At 41.5% G+C, this 6,521-nt stretch overlaps 1 long non-coding RNA gene across 4 annotated transcripts; it reads right to left on the bottom strand.

The window, feature by feature from the left end:
• Nucleotides 1-969: 969 nt before the first annotated feature.
• On the bottom strand, nucleotides 970-2,701 carry LOC128795166 (uncharacterized). 4 transcript variants are annotated; one of them, XR_008433425.1, is made up of 5 exons: nucleotides 2,624-2,701; nucleotides 2,359-2,529; nucleotides 2,130-2,195; nucleotides 1,817-1,897; nucleotides 970-1,740 (listed from the first exon to the last, which is right to left on the bottom strand). It is a non-coding gene; the product is annotated as an uncharacterized LOC128795166 (long non-coding RNA). The 4 variants fall into 4 exon arrangements; XR_008433427.1 differs by having other exon boundaries at nucleotides 2,130-2,220; XR_008433426.1 differs by having other exon boundaries at nucleotides 2,307-2,529.
• Nucleotides 2,702-6,521: the final 3,820 nt, after the last annotated feature.

Below are 6,521 nucleotides of genomic sequence, written 5' to 3' on the forward strand. Positions count from 1 at the left end.
GCTAGGAATTGTAAAATTAAGTAGAAAGTGGAAAGAAAATGTTCAGCCTCTGACAAACCACAATTGTATACATTGGGAATATTACAATAACCCTGAGCTACTTAACATTGCCATCTTTTTATTCTCTCATGATAGAAAAAAATTATCAAATTTAGAATATTTCAGAGGTTCGTGTATCTGGCCTTTTATAACATATGTACTGTGAACAGGCTTCCAGGTCTACAGGTAGGGAAAATTGAAACAATTACTCTGAAGGCAAAATCTCTGATAAAAACTGAAGTCAACTGGATTACACTGATTAACTCAATCTGAAGACCTGGCATAAGGCTTCAGTGGATGTTTAAAAATCTACTTTCTAAAGTAAACTTTCCTTTTTGATTTTTGTTTTGGTTTTTTGTTTGTTTGTGTTTTCTGTGTGTTTGGTTGGTTGCTTGATTGGTTTTTGTTTGGTTTTTTTTTATGTTTTTCTTTTGTTGGTTTGGTTTAGTTTGGTTTTGTTTTTGTTTCTTTTTCCTACTTATAATACTTTTTTATTAGGCTTCACACTAGTTGCTCGCCATAAATACAAATCAACCATTGTCCATTCCCGATTTACTTATCCACACACCAGGGCAGCAAGTTAATTGCAAGAGTTCCCCATGGGGAACAGTGAACTTAAATATGCCTGATGTATATTGTTTAGGTAGCAGAGCGAAGAAAGGCACGAGTCCTCAAGAAATGCATGAGAGTGGAACTGGGAATGAAAAACATAAAAAACAATTCTCCCTGTCATGGGCCAATTGAGTTTGTAAATAATTGCCTTGCCCCTCTGGGAGGCTCAGGGGTAGGAAGGAATTTAAAGACTGTTCATTTCTCTATGGCAGGGTCCACAGAGTGATTCTGGAGTTTTAGTGCTCTTTAGTGGAAACAACAGTCACTTAGGCATAGCTCATGAGTGGTCTTTTTCTCCTAAAATGCCACACAAGTGTCTCAGATCCAAAATCTTTATTCTCATAGATGCTTGCAGCTGCTCCAGCCTTGGAAATAACTAAAGAATATAGAAGCTAAAATTCATGCCAGTAAAATTTGCATTTGATCTGCAGCTTGTGCGTGTTTTTGACTCGACATCACTGAGCGGTCTGGCACTTGGGCCTCTTTACCTGCTTAGTGTCTTGTCATCTGGAAAGCACGGGGCTTTGATTTCACAGCTGCTCTCAAAAACAGGTATAAAACATAGCTAACAGAACAAGAGCATGGTGCTCTTTTTAGACAATGGCATGCCAAGTAGCACAGTGTGCTTAAGTGCCAAAGTCTGACCTTTAGCTTCTCTCAGCACCTGAGGGGATTTGAACTCAGCAGAGTAATCCTGCTGTTAGCAGCATGACTCTATAGAAGCAAAGCTGTCAATGTCCCTCAGTGTGGTATGGAGAAATAGCTGCCTACTGAACGTAAGATGGTACCAGCCCTAGTGACCAGCACACTTGGCACAACAGAGGAGCTTTTTTCCAGTTTCTGTGAGGTGGAATTTATATTAAGCAGTCAGTGCAGCAAGGCCTGGAGAGTTGTGAGATCTCTTGCTTTCCCCCTTCCTTTTTGGTAAATACCTAGTTATTACTCCATGCAAGGATGGAGAGTCTCACACTCTTGTACACATTGCTGGTCTGTGTTCTAGCAGCTAGGGCACTGTGCAAAGGATGGGTAGTCCAATATCTTCAGCCAGAAGGTGGACATTAGCTTTGTCCTTCATCTTCCGGACACCAGCTGTGGAGCAGTTGGGATGCAGTAATTATGTTCAAATCTTCAATTAAGCTCAGCATGTGAGACAGGTGAATCTTACTGTAGATGTGAAGAGCGCTGTCTGAGTGTAGGAATGCTCTTGACATATTTGAGATGCGTCTTCCTGCAGATACCTGTGGGTCTGTATCAATAATAAATTAGATAGCTTTTAACTGTAGCTAGATTTAGGGAAAATAAATAGGTATTTTCAAGATTTCTGACTTTGAAAGCCTAAAGTGATGCAGCAGATGTAATTTAATTAATTTCTCCTTTATCTCAGCTCTTGAGCTGTACCCAAATTATTGTCCTGAGCAGGAGCAATATCTTGCTTCTACAATGCTGAGTTATGAAGTAATGATCATTTACTGTCTTACTGGTATCAAAGCAGGGAGAGGTGATGCCCCATTTTTCTAGACAGCAGTCAGTAAGGGAGCAGCCCCCTGATGGTAGAGGAGAGTTTGTTAACTATGAAACAAGCAGAAATGAGGTTTACTAGTCAGTCTCTAAACAAATCAAGGGTTTGTTGGAACTGACAGTAGGAAGGCCTGTACCTTTTTAAGAAGGTTTTTAAAAAACCCTTGGGATCTGTGTTTGCGTGATTACCTCTGCATCCACATCTAAGATGTTGCATAAGAAACCTTCATCATTACCCAGCAGTCTGTAACTTCAAATATCAAGAGGCTTTCAATTAAAACTACTGAAGTTGATAACACGCAAGGCCCAAACTCTTCTCCTCCTGTGCACTTGATGGTTTCCTATCTGCTGCCCTTTGCACTGCATCAGAATCAGAACATCACAGCATTAAACTTACTCCCTGCCTCAGGCTGCTGAGATCCCGACTTACAGAGCAAGTAGGGAATCATTTTACCTCCTCTGTGCAGAGCAACCTGCAATGAAGGAATGTTCCACTGCTTTTGGCCCTGTGTTGCAGCTGAGCTGCTCTGTGGGGGCACCTCTCGAGCTGCTTGTGATGTCAGCAGACACCCTGCCTGCCCATGTGCTTATTCCAGGAATGGGAGTAACAATGGCCTGTGAGAACTTGTATGATAAAGTGGAATTCGAGTGGGCACTGCAAAGTGGTTGAGAGATTTAACTGCTGAAATTATTAAAGGATCATATCCCGTCTGTAATCGATGGAAAGTGGCATTTCTGTGGCTCATCAGCACATGTGAAGATGTGCAACCTTTATGCTCAGTGAGACTGGTAATAAGACAGATGTACCTGAGATATATAGAGCATTGCATCACTGAGTACATTTGACCTCTTCTATTGATCATTATATATCGGGACATTTTCAATATGTCTTCATAAGTTATGCAAGAATCACTTTTTGAAAAGAATATTGTATTGGTCAGTTACACATTTTCTTGGTGTTTTCCTTTGTTCAAGGTTTGAACGGATTCTGAACTATCACAGAGAATCAATGCTTCTCTGCAACAGCTCTGACTGCTCATGCACAGTATGCTGTTTTTTTTTGTTTTCTCCCCACACTTTTATACCATGTCTGAATATGAATTTACATGACAAATTGTAATGGTGCTTTGCAAACTGTTATAGCCTGTTGAGTAAATGATTAACATTTCAAATACATTTATAATTTAATTTCTAAATACTTACTCAATGGACAATAACGGCTCTATTCTAATTTATCTTATATTCAATCCAATTTTTGTAACATTTATTAATTCCTTTTATTCCTGATTCAGAAGTATAACATGCCAATTAGAAACAGATTAAAAAGCCTATTTACTCCAAACCATTTCATGCCATTAAGTAAATAAAATATTGTTAAAAAAACCGAACAAACCAAACCAAACCTGATTATGCATAGTCAAATAAGCATGCTTACAATTACGTATTTCTGTAGTAGACCATAATATTTAGCACATTGTCAGCTGGATTCGTCTCTCATGTGCTTCAACTGTGTATTTGCATTCATTTATGAAACTCAAAACCTTTCTCAAGTGTTTCTACCTTAGTTTCCCACAGGCTTTCTAGCAACATAGAGCAGCTGTAACTTTTGCTGCTAGATTCCTGGTAAGGAAGTGTGGTGAACAGCAACTTCTGGCTGCTCTGGCAAGAAACTTGCTCACTATAGCTTGTGTGGACTTTTTCCCATCCTCCATTCAGATACAGAGCTCTCAGCATATTAAATAGTGTAGATCTCTTAATTTCTGTAACACCCATAAGATCCTGCCACTGGTCAGAATTCTGTATCTTGTTTCCCTCTCTCCCTTCCTCCTCCCCTTATGAGAAAGGAATAAATGATTCTTTGCTTTCACCAGAGAACAATATCAGAAGATAGATGCCTTTAAGTCACCCTTCTGTTTTTCCTAAGCCAGCTGCTGGGAAACTGGAGAACTCTTGTAGCATTGGCTGATTTACAGCAGCCCTACGGACAATCCAATGAACTTACATATGGCTGGGAATTGTTCTGTTCTAACTTCCAGCAATCAAACTCCAACAGTAAGTTCCAGATGTCTGTGTTTTCACACCCAGGCATACATGTCTTGCTAGGATCTAGGGAGCTTGGGGTAGTTCTATTTAGCATGACTCCAGGATTAGGACTCCATTTTTGCAAAAGTCATGAGAAGAAATTGTTGCAGCCATTGCTTTCCCCCATTGCATAATGATACTTGGCAAATGCTACCTTTGCAATGTGAGCTGAGGCATGGAAAGTGAGCCCTATGTACTCTGTCACAGGATTCTATTGCATATCGAGGCTTATATCGGGAGAGTAAAAATGTGCACACTTGTAGAACAGGCATGATCCTCTCCAGAGAAAGGAAGGAGCATGTTTAGATAAATGATTTTGACTGCTAGTGGATTTCTGCAAAAAGAAACCTCTGTGGTTTTGACCAGCTAGATCAGAGGCTTCTCTCATGACTCCACATGATCATCCAGCCAGCCCACAACTTCTGTTATTACATGCTGTAGGATAGCAACCAAGTGGAAACATGCATTGTTGTGGCAGTACAGGAATATGAAATAATGCAGAAACATTGGGGAACCTTGCAACACACATCAACTCAACCATAACCCATTAAATCATTTAAATTTTGTCCATCCATCTAGTGATTGTACTGTTTGGGTAAGAACAGTAGTGACAGCAGCAGTGCTGAGCATCTGAACAGAATTATTAAAAGACACTGCTTAGCAAAGTGAATGGATGTGTAATAGGAAAGACTTAAAACAATAAATCTTTGACAGCGCTGATTCAGTCTTTGTGAAATGACTAACTGATTGCCAGAGACTTTTAATGTCAAAACATCAGATTTTGCAGGTACCTGAGAATAAGCATGCATTGTACTACTGGTGTCTTTTATTTTTTCCTGGCAGTAAAGAAATGCTTTCAGGTGTTACAAAAGAGGACGTGTGATATGAAAAATGGGGATAACACAGACGACAGCTCAAAGGGGAATGCTAATGTGTTATTACGGGAATGATGATATACTCCCCGTGCATTTGTGGTACAGTGGCTCTCCATACCCAGGTATAGATGGCTAATTTATCTCTCTAACACATGACCTATATCAATGGCACAACAGCCTGCTAGCCATTGAGGTTGCTTCATAAAAGAACACAAATCACTTTTCAGGAGTTTGAGGCCTGGAAGAGCTGTCTTGCAGACTTTCCAGAGCATGAGGGCATGATAGAGTGAGTTTGCCCTTTCCTGGTATGTCAGTGGCATCATAGGGTTTGCAGATATGGTTCAGCTACCTGTAAGTAAAGCCTTGCTACTAGGCAGAAGCAATGAGATGAATAAAGTACATTCTTGTGCCTTATTTCAGTCTAGACACGTATAAAAGTAAATTCACATTGCTGCCTCTCTGATTCAGAGCATGGGTGTAGAGCAAAGAGGAATAGACAGAACATATGAACTGCTCAGAGTCACTGTGCACCCCCAGGGCTGCCTGTCTCCTGCAGGCAGTGTAGGGGGTGGCATGATTGGCCCACAGGGCGCTTTGTCATGGCCCTGAGATTACTGCCACCTTGGCTGCTGGCCCTAACCTGCCTGCATGGTTCCTCCCCCAGCTCTGCCCAGGGCCCATGAGTCACTGCCCTACCCAGCCTTGTCTCTTGTCCTGGCTTCTATTCCCAGATGCCTTGGCACTGCCCAAGGATGCCCTGGCAAGAAGCACTGCCTGTGTTGTGGTGCCCCTCAGCTGCTCACTTGCACTATTCATCCTGCTCCTTGTCACATTTGTGGGTGCAGTTTCATCCTCAATCAGCAGCAGGATGTGGGTGGTACATCGGACCCAGCTGCTGCACACTGTGGGGACAAGGAGCTTGGGGCTATGAACTATGTGCTGACAGATGCTTCAACCCAAAGACTATTGGACCTCAAGAGCTCAGGTGCCTAAAAGGTATCCAAGGGTCCTCTAGAAATATTGCAAAGCAGGCTTGCAAAAGGCAGAAGAGAAATGAGCTGAAAGCTAATTTCCAGCTTTTGTTAGGCTATAAGCAAGGGAATAAAACCAATCACGTTACTGTACAATGTGCCTTTGTCCTTAATGCTCTGTACCAATGCATGAGAAATGTGTACTGCGGTGTCTTGGAGATGGATTCTTTGTACTACACATTAATGAATTTCAGTGCAGGCTTAGTGCTAGAGGTAGCCTGAGAATTGGAAAGGAGAGTGGGAAAGTCCAAGAAGGCATGGGGCAAGAGAGGGAAGCAATTTGGAAATGGGTGAGGTGGTAGCTAGTTTTCCAAAGAGGCTCTTCATCAAACTGAGAAAGACAGAGCAGTAAGGGTAAAGTGTA

This window comes from Vidua chalybeata, chromosome 1, assembly GCF_026979565.1.
Source record: "Vidua chalybeata isolate OUT-0048 chromosome 1, bVidCha1 merged haplotype, whole genome shotgun sequence".
Classification (NCBI taxonomy): Eukaryota; Metazoa; Chordata; class Aves; order Passeriformes; family Viduidae; genus Vidua; species Vidua chalybeata.